Raw genomic sequence first — 16845 nt, 5'->3', positions numbered from 1 at the left:
TAGGGACGACGGCATGTCAAATCTGCGTCCGACCATCTAGATTTAGGCTTTCCGTGACTCCTCTAAATCACTCCAGGGAAACGGTTGCTTTGAAAGGGCACGACCGGTTTCCTCCCCTTTTCTTGACACACTCCGGGATTGTGCTCTGTGTCTAATGACCTTTACCTCGAAGGCGCATTGAAAGCTAATTTTATTCCCTTCCTTCGTCGGTCGTGTGGAAGCATGCAGTGCATCGCGGACGCGAATCAATGGAGGAATTATTATGCTGTGGAGGACTGGGGTACTAATCGAAGGCACAGGATAACTGTGTGTGGTACACAGGCAGAATAGTCCTACAGTGGTTTGAGATACATGACAGAGAGTGCAGGTTGATGTCTTGGCCACCAAATTCGCCAGATCTGCAACGGATGGAGCACACATGGGGCGGTGTAGGACACCCAAATACAGGCCAGTAATTTACGGGAATTTCGTGGCCTGTACGCAGACATCTGCTGCCACATACTACAGTAAAACCACTGAGGACTTGTGAAATACATATCGCACTGCTTTATTGCATTCCAAAGGAGACCAACATGCTATTAAGCAGCTGGTTGCAAGGGTTTTGTTGATCAATGTGTCTATATGCACTCCGCCTTCAGGCCACGAGTGGCCTACCGGGACTATCCTACCACCGTGTCATCCTCAGGGAGGATGCGGATAGGAGGGGCGTGGGGACAACACACCACTCTCCCGGTCGTTATGATGGTATTCTTGACCGAAGCCGCTACTATTCGGTCGATTAGCTCCTCAGTTGCCATCACGAGGCTGAGTGCACCCCGAAAAATGGCAACAGCGCATGGCGGCCTGGATGGTCACCCATCCAAGTGCCGACCACGCCCGACAGCGCTTAACTTCGGTGATCTCACGGGAACCGGCGTAGCCACTGCGGCAAGGCCGTTGCCAATGTATCTATATAATACCTACAATGTATGTAAGAGAGTGTGAGTAGTGTGTATGTGACTAAATTATTTGGTTTGGGAGTGATCAAGGCCTACTAAAGAATTGAAACTGCCAGAAGCAGTACACAGCTGCTCTTATTCTTGTTGTGACAATCGATTTCGGTCACAATCTGACAATCCCTGGATAATAAAAGACGTATGTAATAGTTCATTTCAGAGTTACAATAATTAATTAATGTCCCGAAATACCCCATTTTGATATAACATGTATTGTAGCTAAACATGTATTTGTCAGAGATGTAACTTGATATTAAATTCTTTTGCAGACGGGCAGCTAACGTCCAGATATGTGTGAATACTTTAAATGCATTTTACGAGGGGAGTTCAATAAGTAATACAACACTTTTTTTTCTCGGCCAGCTTCTGTTGAAAAGATTGCGTAATTTGTCGTGGAACGTGGTGGAATATTCCCGCTGTAGACTCTGTAGTTCCATGAAGTTCCGACAGGTGGTGGCGTTGTACGTAGCCTTGAAAATGGCATCTTTAGTGGAGTAGCGTTCCAAGCAGAGAGCTGCTATTCAGTTCCTTTTGGCGGAAAACCTGAGCATCGCAGATATTCATAGGAGCTTGCAGAATACCTACGGAGACGTGGCAGTGAACAAAAGCGTGCTAAGTCACTGGACAAGGCGCACACAGCTATGACTCCTGAACTTTTGGAACGTTCGGGCACTCCCATTCGAGGTGATCAACGTATCACACTCAGACGCCTCGCGGCCCAATTGGACGTCTCTGTTGGTCAGTGCTAACACATTTGTCCAACTGTTGGAGTACTCAAAGATGCGTACCCACTGAGTTCCTCGCTATCTAGCAGAAGACCAGAAAGGGCAATGAAGAACTGTTTGTGTGGATTTGCTTGCACGTGCGAGGTTGATCTTGAAGATTTTCGTCCAACGTCGTCGCAGGCGATGAAACATGGACTCATCACTTCGAACCTGAAACTAAAAGACAAGCCGTATAGTCAGACCGTAAAGTCATGGCGACGGTCAACTGCACTCCGAAGGGGCTACTGTGTTTGAGGTCCTCCCTCATGGTGCAACGATACACTCTGATGTACACTTCTGGCCATTAAAATTGCTACACCAAAAAGAAATGCAGATGATAAACGGGTATTCATTGGACAAATATACACTCCTGGAAATGGAAAAAAGAACACATTGACACCGGTGTGTCAGACCCACCATACTTGCTCCGGACACTGCGAGAGGGCTGTACAAGCAATGATCACACGCACGGCACAGCGGACACACCAGGAACCGCGGTGTTGGCCGTCGAATGGCGCTAGCTGCGCAGCATTTGTGCACCGCCGCCGTCAGTGTCAGCCAGTTTGCCGTGGCATACGGAGCTCCATCGCAGTCTTTAACACTGGTAGCATGCCGCGACAGCGTGGACGTGAACCGTATGTGCAGTTGACGGACTTTGAGCGAGGGCGTATAGTGGGCATGCGGGAGGCCAGGTGGACGTACCGCCGAATTGCTCAACACGTGGGGCGTGAGGTCTCCACAGTACATCGATGTTGTCGCCAGTGGTCGGCGGAAGGTGCACGTGCCCGTCGACCTGGGACCGGACCGCAGCGACGCACGGATGCACGCCAAGACCGTAGGATCCTACGCAGTGCCGTAGGGGACCGCACCGTCACTTCCCAGCAAATTAGGGACACTGTTGCTCCTGGGGTATCGGCGAGGACCATTCGCAACCGTCTCCATGAAGCTGGGCTACGGTCCCGCACACCGTTAGGCCGTCTTCCGCTCACGCCCCAACATCGTGCAGCCCGCCTCCAGTGGTGTCGCGACAGGCGTGAATGGAGGGACGAATGGAGACGTGTCGTCTTCAGCGATGAGAGTCGCTTCTGCCTTGGTGCCAATGATGGTCGTATGCGTGTTTGGCGCCGTGCAGGTGAGCGCCACAATCAGGACTGCATACGACCGAGGCAAACAGGGCCAACACCCGGCAACATGGTGTGGGGAGCGATCTCCTACACTGGCCGTACACCACTGGTGATCGTCGAGGGGACACTGAATAATGCACGGTACATCCAAACCGTCATCGAACCCATCGTTCTACCATTCCTAGACCGGCAAGGGAACGTGCTGTTCCTACAGGACAATGCACGTCCGCATGTATCCCGTGCCACCCAACATGCTCTAGAAGGTGTAAGTCAACTACCCTGGCCAGCAAGATCTCCGGATCTGTCCCCCATTGCGCATGTTTGGGACTGGATGAAGCGTCGTCTCACGCGGTCTGCACGTCCAGCACGAATGCTGGTCCAGCTGAGGCGCCAGGTGGAAATGGCATGGCAAGCCGTTCCACAGGACTACATTCAGCATCTCTACGATCGTCTCCATGGGAGAACAGCAGCCTGCATTGCTGCGAAAGGTGGATATACACTGTACTAGTGCCGACATTGTGCATGCTCTGTTGCCTGTGTCTATGTGCCTGTGGTTCTGTCAGTGTGATCATGTGATGTATCTGACCCAGGAATGTGTCAATAAAGTTTCCCCTTCCTGGGACAATGAATTCACGGTGTTCTTTTTTCAATTTCCAGGAGTGTATTATACTAGAACTGACATGTGATTACATTTTCACGCAATTTGGGTGCATAGATCCAGAGACCCAGAACAACCACCTCTGGCCGTAATAGTGGCCTTGATACGCCTGGACATTGAGTCAAACAGAGCTTGGATGGCGTGTACGGGTACAGCTGCCCATGCAGCTTCAACACGAGAGTAGTGACTGGCGTATTGTCACAAGCCAGTTGTTCGGCCACCATTGACCAGACGTTTTCAATTGGTGAGAGATCTGGAGAATGTGCTGGCCAGGACAGCAGTCGAACATTTTCTGTATACAGAAAGGCCAGTACAAGACCTGCAACATGCGATCGTGCATTATTCTGCTGAAATGTAGGGTTTCGCAGGGATCGAATGAAGGCTAGAGCCACGGGTCGTAACACTTCTGAAACGTAACGTCCACTGTTCAAAGCGCCGTCAATGCGAACAAGAGGTGATCCAGACGAGTAACCAATGGCACCCCATACCATCATTCCCGGGTGATATGCCAGTATGGCGATGACGAATACACGCTGCCAATGCGCGTTCACCGCGATGTCGCCAAACACGGATGCGACCATCATGACGCTGTAAACAGAACCTGAATTCAACCGAAAAAATGGCCTTTTGCCATTCGTGCACTCAGGTTCGTCGTTGAGTACACCATCGCAGGCGGTCCTGTCTCTGGTGCAGCTTCAAGGGTAATCGCAGCCATGGTCTCCGAGCTGATAAACCATGCTGCTGCAAACGTCGTCGAACTGTTCGTGCAGATGGTTGTTGTCTTGCAAACGTCCCCATCTGTAGACTCAGGGAACGAGACGTGGCTGCAAGATCCGTTACAGCCATGCGGATGAGATGACTGTCATCTCGACTGTTAGTGATACGAGGCCGTTGGGATCCAGCACGGCGTTCCGTATTACCCTCCTGAAGTTACCGATTCCATATTCTGCTAACAATCATTGGATCTCGACCTACGCGAGCATCTATGTCGCGATACGATGAACCGCAATCGCGATAGGCTACAATCCGACGTTTATCAAAGTCGGAAACGTGATGGTACGCATTTGCATCACTACAACGTTTCACTAGGCAACGCCGGTCAGCTGCTGTTTGTGTATGAGAAATCGGTTGTAAACTTCCCTCATGTCAGCACGTTGTAGGTGTCGCCATCGGCGCCAACCTTGTGTGAATACTCTCAAAAGCTAATCATTTGCATATGACAGCATTTTTTTCCTATCGGTTAAATTTCGCGTCTGTAGCACGTCATCTTCGTGGTGCAGCAATTTTAATGGCCAGTAGTGTGTATTGTGCTACCCTCGGGAAGTTGAAAAAACTACTTCAGCGTGTTCCTTGTCACAAAAATGCAAACTAACTTGTTCTTGCCCATGTCAACGTAAGGTGCCACTCATGTCTGCGCACAAAACCTCATTGAGCTGTTGTTCCTTATTCACCCTATAGCCCGCATTTCGCAACTTCCGATATTCATCTATTTGGCGCAATAATAAACGATGCACTCCGCGTGAAACAGTACATGGATGGTGCAAGCAACACGATACTGGCTTCGACATCGGACATCGACTTGTGTAGTGGCAGCGTGCGGGCATACAGGCCCTTGCAGCGGGGTGGCGTCGCACTGAATGGAGATTGCATTGAAAAATAAGGTTATGCAGCCAAAACAGTGGGGCATAACGTGGGGCAATGGGATCCTCAGTAAGATCAACTCGCTTTCAAAAAAAAAAAAAAAAAAAAAAAGAGTGTTTTGCATTATTTAGTAGCTGTAGTCTTTTAACATTTGGTGGTAAGACCAATTCTACTAGGGAGGCAACTAACCTTCAACTTCTCTACCCTCTGGCCCGTTCTAGTGTGCGAGAAACCTCAAATCTGAGGAAAATATACGTTAGGACTTCTGCCCTACCACTGTTCATTGACTAGAATGAAGGCAGCGACAAGTTACGTATCATTTCCTCTACGAAACCGACCAAGGAAACAGAGCCGTTTGATATACGGTAGCGCCTACGCCAGAGTCCTATGTAAGGACCGGTGACTGTTCCGTGTGGTCCCAAGGTCTCTGCATATCGGGACGCAATCGTCTGTACAACACAAGTCGTTAGCACTGTCGTACAGAATAAGCGAACGAAAATACTTATTACATCCATGTCCTCCGGATGCGAAGAACTTACCCGATACCATCTACCGGAAGTCCGTGTGAGGGTCATAAATCACGCACGTTGGCAACACGTCACTGGCAGTGACGTGGCACATTGCTGCCTGATGGGAGCGCGTGGCCTGGTAGCAGCCGCCGTGAGCAGCGCTCCAGGAGCTGCGGCGGGCGCCTGCTGGTTCTCTGGAACCGTCCACCGAGGAAATTTTCTCCTCGTTTTGGAGAAGAACCCAAAACTTCCTGAAAAAAAATGCTTGCCGTCGTTGTTTCTCATAATTTGTGAGTAATGAAATCTGTGGAACCAAGTAAATCGTGTGCTTTGTTTTAAGCGGGCAGTTAAGTTTCCTGGGACTACAGCCACATCATATTGCAGGATATCTGTCACTTGACGAATAAAACTGACGTTTCGATCATGGTTGCTGTGTCTTCATCTAGGTCTTCTATCTTCCATAAGTAGACTCAGAGGAAGAATTTTGCAAGGTCGGTTTTATTCATCCATTGACGTTTCTCTTGCTGGCAGTACGGGTAACGTAACTGATGATGATAAACAGAAGGCCGAAATTCTAAACCTAGCTTTCAAAAACTCATTTACGGTAGAGGAATGCAGCACCATTCCCCCTTTCAATTATCGAACGAAATTATGGCTGACATAGTGTTTAGTGTATCTGGGATTGTAATACAGCTAAAATCGTTAGACGCCAGGAAGGCATCTGGCCCAGACGGTATCCCTGTAAGATTTTATGTTGACAATGCTACAAATATAGCACTATTCTTATCCATCATCTATCAGAGATCATTGGAACAGCGGAAAGTTCCACGGGACTGGAAGAAGGCCTAGGTCACAGCAATCTATAAAAAGGGTAGAAAATCGTATGCACGTAATTACCGGCTAATTTCACTGACATCAATTTGTTGTACATTCATGGAACATATTTTGCGTTCAGACATAATGACCTTTCTAGACTCTGAGAAGCTCATCCGCAGAAACCAGCACGGTTTTAGTAAACAGCGGTCATGCGGGACACAGCTGGCCCTCTTTGTGCATGCTATACAACAGGCTCTAGATACCGGCTCACAGGCTGATGCCATATTCCTCGACTTTCGAAAGGCGTTAGACTCAGTTCCGCACTGTCGCTTGCTCCAAGAAGCGCGCGCTTACGGTCTATCCGATGACATATGCGGTTGGATAGAAAGTTTTTCCTAACAGACAGGGAGCAGTATGTCGTCCTGAACCGGATGACTTCAACAGAAACAAGCGTAACTTCAGGTGTGCCCCAGGCCAGCGTAATAGGTCCTCTGCTTTTTACGATTTACATAAACGATCTGGTTGATGGTATCGACTGCGGCATTAGACTGTTTGCCGATGATGCTGTAGTCTACAGTAAAGTAGTATCACACGCAAGTTGTGAACAAATCAATGAGGATTTGCAGAAAATAAATGTTTGTTGTAATGACTGGCAGCTATCTCTCAATATTAATAAGTGTAACCTACTGCGTATAACAAGGCGAAAATCCCCATTAATGTACGAGTACAAAATAAATGCCCAGTCTTTGGAAGAGGTAACGTCCGTCCAGTATCTGGGTGTGACTATTCGAAATGATCTCAAATGGAATGATCAGATTGCACAAGTAATGGGTAAGGTGAACTCTAGATTGCGGTTTATTGGTAGAATCCTGAAGCGCTGCAGTCCTTCAGCAAAGGAAATAGCTTACAATACGTTAGTTCGTCCATTCTTGGAGTATTGTTCGTCCGTATGTGACACTTACCGGTTGGATCTGATTCAAGAGATTGAGAAGGTCCAAAGAAGAGCGGCAAGATTCGTGACTGGTACATTTAGCCATCGCGAGGGCGTTACAATCTCATACAAATTTGAAGTGGGACACACTTGCAGATAGACGGCGCGCTAAACAGAAGGGGCTGCTCACAAAATTCCGAAATCCAATCTTCACTGAAGATGGAGAGCATATATTATTACCACCAACTTTCAAATCACTCAATGATCACGATTCAAAGATAAGGGAAATAAGAGCTCGTACTGAGGCGTTCAGACAGTCATTTTCCCCTTGCGCGATCCTCGAGTGGAACAGAGGGGAGGAAATATGATTATGGCGTGAATTGTGCCCACCGCCACACGCCGCTTAGTGGTTAGCGGAGTATATATGTAGATGTAGATGTAGATTTAACTCATGTCATGACTATATACTCAAATAACACTGAAGTTAAAATAATTATTTTGCGTATTGAAAAATTTTTAATTGTAACAATTGTATTAGCAGCTAAATGTGGGACACTTGTGTTTCGGAAGGAAGAAGACCAAGTCCACACTGAGCCAAGTGGAACGCTTAAACCAGGGGCGCAGACTATTCTATGACTGTGTTGGTTATGGATTCACCTTCCTCCTCTTTTAGGTGGGGAATTGTAGGGGGGCCCCTTAAGTGGACACACTAGCACTACATGCAGAAAGCTTCTACCAAGATAGCAAAGTACGTGTGACGTACACATATGGGTTCTTTTAGGACAGAGAAATCTCTCTAAGGGCAGGTACGACACGTCCTGGTTTCAGACAGGAAAGAATGTCAACCTCGTTAAAGTAAGTAGCATCATGGCAGATCGCAGAAATAAAACGTTAATCTAGTAGTAGTTAACTGTATGAGCATCCATGAGAGGTCCCATAACTAGTCTCCTTTACAGACGATGTGCCCACACAGTAATGGGCTGAAGAAAATCTTAATAACAATAAAGCTCTATATTCCGACAGGAATATATATCGCAAAGAGTGACTGGACGCAGATGGCGGAGTGGTATTCATAGCCGTAAATAATGCAATAATATCTATAATATCTAGTAAGATCTGTATAGATTCCAAATGCAAAGTAATCTGGGAGAAGATTTATAAAGGTAGTTCAAAACTGAATATAGAATGCTTTCACAGAGTCAATTCCTTAGGGGCAGTAGAAATGGAACACTCGAGGGAAAATTTGGGTGATATTTCGTGTAGGATTCCTGGTCATGTTATGGTCGTAAGAGGAGGTTTCAGCTTAACATTCATGGAAGACTCAGGTGATAGAGGCGGATAGTAGGCATAGGCTTCATGTGAAAGTTCATTATCCGTAAATTAGCTTGAGCAGCCAATGAGTGAAAAGACCTGTGAAAGAGTTTACCAATAGACCCGAAATTTTCGACTCAGTATATGACGAACAGGGAATAAGTAACCATAAGGACGTGCAGCATCTCTGAGTACAGTTCTAAACAGAAATGTAATGAAACAAAGGATGACATTTCTCCCTAGTGGACCGATGACCGTTGCAGTCTGATCCCTTTAATCCCACAAACCAACCATCTCCCTAGCATTTATGACAAATGACAAATTTCAGATTACATGAGCGGTCAACACGAAACATTCATTTCCAGGACTGAAAATGCTGAACGGAGATGGGCAAAGTTCAAGAGTACAGCACTCATGTACAGTGCCTCTTAGACGTACGTGCAGTGCAAACGTATGGGGGGACGGCAAAGACCGACCATGGTGTTTGAAAACTGCTACGAAAGCAAAGAGATTTTCGCTGCCATTTTAAACGTAGCCAAAGCCTTACAGATAGATAAAAACTGATCGAAGATAAAATTAACTCTAGAAGAGCCATGCGTTGTCCGAAATAATAAACGTCATTCAAAATGTTTGAATGTGGAAGACCGTAGTGTGGTTTGCTCTTGTCGCACTTACGTCACAATGACAAATTTCCAAATATGTGACCATGGTACAGAAAAGCAACTAGAATAGCTCAGCAGAGAAGAGGCTGCTAGAAATGAGAGGATACCAATACAACATTACATAGAGTAATGTTTTTCTAGCAGCAGTGTACCATTAGTCGGTGGACGAGCGAAGTCTTTCCAACGACTGGAAAAAAGCGCATGTCATTCCCGTTTCCTAAAAGGGTCGTGAAGCAGACGCACAAAACGGCAGGCCTGTATGATGTCTGGCTGTTGTAGAGTTTAGGAGCATTTTTAATGTTTACGTTGTACGAAATTCAGGTAAAAGGTATGTCGTCTGTAGGAATCGATATGGATTCCACAAAAAACGATCGCATGAAATCCAGTTCGCCCTGCTCACGAGACGTAGAACGCTCTAGATACCAGCATCGTGGTTGATGCCGCGTTCCTTGACTTCCAGAATGTGTTAGATACAGTTGCACACTGTCAACTAGTGAATAAAATATGAGCGTATCGAATACCAGACCAGCAGTGTGACTTGATAGAATTCTTAGCAAATACAACAATGTAGGAGAGAGAAATTTTCAGACGTAGAAGTGACTTCCGCTGTACCCGAAAGAAATGTAATAGGACTATTTCTTTTCACAGCATATCTAAATGACTCACTGAATGACGTCAGAAATTCCATGACCCTTTTTGCAGATGATTTTGTTTACACAGAGAAGTCTATGAAAATGCAGGAGGTGGTGCAGAGGACTGACACTTGATACATGGCTTAGTAGTTCACCATCAACATAGAAAAAATCTAGCGTATTCCGCATAAACGGCCAGTAATACACATTATAGTAAAATTTAGCTATTGCAGAGCAATCACAGGATGCAGTCACATCCGTTTAATTTGTGGGATTATGCATACAGAGCATTGTGAAGTCTAACGGCCTCATAAAAGTAATCACAGGTGAGGTAGATATCAGACCGAGGTCCACTGGAAAGGATGCTCAGCAGGTGCTGTCCACCGACGAAGAACTAGCTTATAAAACCCTCTGTCGACCAATATTTGAATATAATGGTATAAATAGGTACAGAAGAAAGCATGGGACTATAGATAGAGAGATGCTGAATGAAACGCGATTGGAATCAAGAGAGCAATGCCTGAAGTCTTCAGTGACTAGCGTAGTAGATTAGTGTAGAAAAGTCTTGAACGAAATCCAAATAAAACCCAAAGAAATTCTGATCGTATGGAAAGACTGGTAATGGAGCCGTAGTTATTATCCAGTCACACATGGATAAGACAAGAACTGGAATCGAGAGCATTACAGCAAAAGCAGAAATGTTGAACTCCGCTTTAAAATTTTTCCTTAGAATGAAAGACCATGGAATATTGCTCTAATGTAATTCTCTCGTTACTGAAAGGTGAGAGGAATAGATAATAGTGTCAGTGGCGTTGAGACACAGCTGAAATCGTTAAAGCTCAACAAATCCCCTTGGTTCGACGGAATCCATATAAAATTCTAAAAATTCTATACCCAGTTTGCAGCTGAATTAGCTCCTCTCTTCAGTACAATCAATCGTAGATCCCTCGGAAAAAAGAAAAAGAAAGAAAGAGGAGTAGCAGAAGTGACCCACGAAATTATCGTCCAATATTTTTGATTTCCATTTCTTGTAGAATCTTAGAACACATTCCGAGCTCAAACGTAATGAGATATCTCGAACAGAACGACCTACTTCATGCCAATCAACACGGATTACAAAATCATAGCTCACGTGAAACCCAAAGCGTACTTTTCCACCGAGCGAGGTGGCGCAGTGGTTAGACACTGGACTCGCATTCGGGAGGACGACGGTTCAATCCCGCGTCCGGCCATCCTGATTTAGGTTTTCCGTGATTTCCCTAAATCACTCCAGGCAAATGCCGGGATGGTTCCTCTGAAAGGGCACGGCCGACTTCCTTCTCCATCCTTCCCTCAACCGATGAGACCGATGACCACGCTGTCTGGTCTCCTTCCCCTAACCAACCAACCAACCACTTTTCCCAGAAGACATCTTAAAAGCCATGTATGAAGGCAGTTTCTGGATTTCCGGAAAGTATCTGAATCAGTACCACACCCAAGCATATTATAAAAAAGTACGATCCTATGGAACATCAGACGAAATTTGTGACTGGATGAAGGAATGAGGATTTCGTGGCAGGTAGGACGCACTATGTGGTTTTGGATGAGGAGTCGTCGACGGATGTAGAATTAACTTCGGGTGCACCCCAGGGAAATGTGTTGGATCCCTCGCTGTTCATATTGTATATTTATGACTTTGTTGATATAGTAACTCCAAACTTTTCGCAGGTGAGGCAGTTATCTACATGAAGATCAGACTGAACGAGACTGCACAAACTTTCAGTCAGATCTTGATAGGATTTCAAAGCGGTGCAAAGATTATTAACTTGCTTTAAATGTTCGTAAATGTAAAATCGTGCACTGCGCGACACTAATTAACGTAATATAATATGAACATAATATCAGTGAGGGAAATTTGGAAATGGTAAATTCGTACAAATACGAGAGTGGAACATTTAGCAGGAACACGAAGTGCAACGATCAATAGGGTCAGTCGAGGCCAAAGCAGGTAGCAGAATTCGGGTTAATGGTAGAGCACTATGGAAATCGAATCTGTCTACACCGGAAACTGTTAACAAATGACACGTGCGGCCTATGCTAGAATACTGTTCATGTGTTTGGGACCCATACCAAATAGGACTAGCTGAGGTACTGAACGTATACAGAGAAGGTCAAAGGTTTTCTTGACCAGCGGGAGGATGTCACAGGGATGTTGAAAGAACTGATCTGGCAGACTCTTGAAGATAGACGGAAACTATCCCGAGAATGTCTGCTAACAAAGTTTCAAGACTCGGCTTTAACTGATAACTCTATGGATGTACTACAACCCTGTACATTCTGCTCTTATAGGGATCGCGAGGACAAGATTAGATTAATTACAGCACCAACAGTGGCTGTTAAACAATCATCCTTTCCGTGCTCTATACGTGAATGGAACGGGAAAAGGTCCTAACAACTCGTACTGTGAGACGCACCCTCTGCCATGCACTTCACAGTGGTTCGCAGAATATGAATTAGGTGAAGCTGTAAATCCCTTGTCATTCTGGGATTGGTACTAGAAAGGATTGATACAGGAAATACTGAAGATCCATAGAAGAGTCCCACGTTTCGCAACAAACTCGTTTACCAAGCGCGGAAGTGTCACGCAGACGTTCAGCCAAATCCACAGATAGACGCTACAAGAGAGGCAAAATCAGAGACATTCGGGCTCACACGGAGGCTTACTAACAACCGATCTTTCCATGGACCATTCGTAACTGGAAGAAGGCATTAGAGATAAAGTTACTGAACTGCTTATAGATGTTGACTCTGAAATTATTGGTATATCTGAACACTTCTTAAATAAGGAGATAATTCAGAGGCCTCCTTTACCAGGATACAGGTTGGCTGGCAGCTTTTCTAGGAGCTCTTTGCGGTGTGGGGGAGTAGCCATGTATGTGAAAAACGGTACCCCATTTGAGTCAATTGATGTTTCAAAATACTGCACTGAAAAGGTGTTTGAATGTTGTGTAGGTGTGGTTAAATTTAATGGAGCTAAACTTCTTACTGTTGTTATTTATAGATCCCCAGACTCCGATTTCACAACATTTTTGCTAAAGCTAGAGGAGGTTCTTGGTTCACTTTATAGGAAATACAAAAAGTTTGTTATATGTGGTGACTTCAATATAAATTGTATAAGTGATTGTGCAAGGAAAAGGATGCTGGTAGACCTCCTTAATTCATATAATCTTATGCAAACGGTATTCTTTCCAACGAGAGTGCAAGGGAACAGTAGAACAACCATAGACAATATTTTTGTTCATTTGTCATTACTAGAAGGGCATTCTGTTAGCAAAATGGTGAATGGCCTTTCTGATCATGATGCACAAATTTTAAGTCTAAAAGATTTTTGTGCTGCAACACATGTTAAATATAGTTACCAACGTTTTAGGAAAGCTGATCCAGTTGCCTTAGAGACTTTTGTAAACCTTATCAAGGAACAAGAGTGGCAAGATGTTTATAGTGCTGATACAGTAGACGATAAATATAATGCTTTCCTCAAGACTTTTCTCGTGCTCTTTGAAAGTTGCTTTCCGTTAGAACGTTCAAAACAGGGTACTAGCACAAACAGGCAGCCTGGGTGGCTGACTAAAGGTACAAGCATATCTTGTAGAACAAAGTGTCAATTATATCAAAACGTCAGAAACAGTCACAATCTAAATGCAGTAGCCCATTACAAACAGTATTGTAAGGTGCTTAAAAAAGTTATTAGGAAGGCAAAAGTATGTGGTATGCAGATAGAATAGCTAAGTCTCAGGATAAAATCAAAATCATATGGTCAGTCGTAAAGGAAGTGGTCTGCAGAGACAGGTCGAGGATATAGAATCAGTGCGTAGTGGGAATGTCCGTGTTACTGATAAGTCGCATATATGTACAGTATGTAATAATCACTTTCTGAATATAGCATGTGAATTAAATAGAAACCTAGTGCCAACAGGGAATCATATAGCACTCGTAGAAAAAAGTGTTCCGAGACTGTTACCTGAAATGCTCCTCCATGATACTGGCAAGAGGGAGATTGAGTTAATAATTAAATCACTAAAGATCAAGAACTCTCATGGATATGACGGGGTGTCTACCAGAATACTGAAGTATTGTCCCATGTACACTCCTGGAAATTGAAATAAGAACACCGTGAATTCATTGTCCCAGGAAGGGGAAACTTTATTGACACATTCCTGGGGTCAGATACATCACATGATCACACTGACAGAACCACAGGCACACAGACACAGGCAACAGAGCATGCACAATGTCGGCACTAGTACAGTGCATATCCACCTTTCGCAGCAATGTAGGCTGCTATTCTCCCATGGAGACGATCGTAGAGATGCTAGATGTAGTCCTGTGGAACGGCTTGCCATGCCATTTCCACCTGGCGCCTCAGTTGGACCAGCGTTCGTGCTGGACGTGCAGACCGCGTGAGACGACGCTTCATCCAGTCCCAAACATGCTCAATGGGGGACAGATCCGGAGATCTTGCTGGCCAGGGTAGTTGACTTACACCTTCTAGAGCACGTTGGGTGGCACGGGATACATGCGGACGTGCATTGTCCTGTTGGAACAGCAAGTTCCCTTGCCGGTCTAGGAATGGTAGAACGATGGGTTCGATGACGGTTTGGATGTACCGTGCACTATTCAGTGTCCCCTCGACGATCACCAGTGGTGTACGGCCAGTGTAGGAGATCGCTCCCCACACCATGATGCCGGGTGTTGGCCCTGTGTGCCTCGGTCGTATGCAGTCCTGATTGTGATGCTCACCTGCACGGCGCCAAACACGCATACGACCATCATTGGCACCAAGGCAGAAGCGACTCTCATCGCTGAAGACGACACGTCTCCATTCGTCCCTCCATTCACGCCTGTCGCGACACCACTGGAGGCGGGCTGCACGATGTTGGGGCGTGAGCGGAAGACGGCCTAACGGTGTGCGGGACCATAGCCCAGCTTCATGGAGACGGTTCCGAATGGTCCTCGCCGATACCCCAGGAGCAACAGTGTCCCTAATTTGCTGGGAAGTGGCGGTGCGGTCCCCTACGGCACTGCGTAGGATCCTACGGTCTTGGCGTGCATCCGTGCGTCGCTGCGGTCCGGTCCCAGGTCGACGGGCACGTGCACCTTCCGCCGACCACTGGCGACAACATCGATGTACTGTGGAGACCTCACGCCCCACGTGTTGAGCAATTCGGCGGTACGTCCACCCGGCCTCCCGCATGCCCACTATACGCCCTCGCTCAAAGTCCGTCAACTGCACATACGGTTCACGTCCACGCTGTCGCGGCATGCTACCAGTGTTAAAGACTGCGATGGAGCTCCGTATGCCACGGCAAACTGGCTGACACTGACGGCGGCGGTGCACAAATGCTGCGCAGCCAACGCCATTCGACGGCCAACACCGCGGTTCCTGGTGTGTCCGCTGTGCCGTGCGTGTGATCATTGCTTGTACAGCCCTCTCGCAGTGTCCGGAGCAAGTATGGTGGGTCTGACACACCGGTGTCAATGTGTTCTTTTTTCCATTTCCAGGAGTGTATGTTAGCCCAGTACTTAGCCATATCTCTAACTTTTCTTTTAGGAGTGGTCGGTTTCCTGACCGATTAAAGTACTCGGTAGTGAAGCCACTTTATAAAAAGGGAGACAGGGATAATGTTGATAATTATAGACCTATTTCTATGCCATCGGTGTTTGCTAAAGTTATCGAGAGGGTTGTATATACAAGGTTACTGCAGCATTTAAATTCACATAATTTGCTGTCAAATGTACAGTTTGGTTTTAGAAATGGCTTAACAACTGATAATGCTATAGTCTCTTTTCTCTGTGAGGTTTTGGACGGATTAAATAAAAGGTTGCGAACGTTAGGTGTTTTCTTTGATTTAACGAAGGCTTTTGACTGTGTTGACCACAAAATATTACTGCAGAAGTTGGAACATTATGGAGTAACGGGAGTAGCTTAAATTGGTTCGCCTCTTACTTTAAGAACAGAAAGCAGAAGGTAATTCTCCGCAATATTGAGAGTGGTAATGATGTTCAGTTCCAATGGGGCACTGTTAAATGGGGCGTTCCCCATGGATCGGTGCTGGAGACACTGCTGTTTCTTATTTATATAAATGATATGCCTTCTAGTATTACAGGTGATTCAAAAATATTTCTGTTTGCTGATGACACCAGCTTGATAGTGAAGGATCTTGTGTGTAATATTGAAACAGTAACAAATAATGTAGCTCATGAAATAAGTTCGTAGCTTGTGGAAAATAATTTGATGCTAAATCACAGTAAGACTCAGTTTCTACAGTTTCTAACTCTCAATTCAACAAGAACTGATATTTTAATCAGACAGAATGGGCATGTTATAAGCGAGACAGAATAGTTCAAGTTCCTAGGCGTACGGATAGGTAGTAAGCTGTTGTGGAAAGCCCATGTTCAGGATCTTGTTCAGAAACTAAATGCCGCTCTATTTATCATTAGAACAGTATCTGAAATAAGTGACGTTTCAACACGGAAAGTAGTCTACTTCGCATATTTTCATACGCTTATGTCATATGGTATTATTTTTTGGGGTAATTCTTCTGATTCAAAAAGGGTACTTTTGGCTCAAAAACGGGCTGTTCGAGCTATGTGTGGTGTAAGTTCGAAAACCTCTTGTCGACCCCTATTCAATAGTCTGGGAATTTTGACATTGCCCTCACAGTATATATTTTCTTTAATGTAGTTTGTTGTTAGCAATATTAGCTTATTCCCAAGAGTTAGCAGCTTTCACTCAGTTAATACTAGGCAGGAATCAAATCTG

At 45.5% G+C, this 16845-nt stretch overlaps 1 pseudogene; it reads right to left on the bottom strand.

Moving 5' to 3' along the window:
• Nucleotides 1-823: 823 nt before the first annotated feature.
• On the bottom strand, nucleotides 824-941 carry LOC124778872 (annotated as a pseudogene).
• Between the last annotated feature and the right edge of the window lie 15904 nt (nucleotides 942-16845).

This window comes from Schistocerca piceifrons, chromosome 2, assembly GCF_021461385.2.
Source record: "Schistocerca piceifrons isolate TAMUIC-IGC-003096 chromosome 2, iqSchPice1.1, whole genome shotgun sequence".
Taxonomy (NCBI): Eukaryota; Metazoa; Arthropoda; class Insecta; order Orthoptera; family Acrididae; genus Schistocerca; species Schistocerca piceifrons.
Note: the sequence above shows the minus strand (reverse complement) of the source record. Positions and strands in the feature narration are given on the sequence as shown.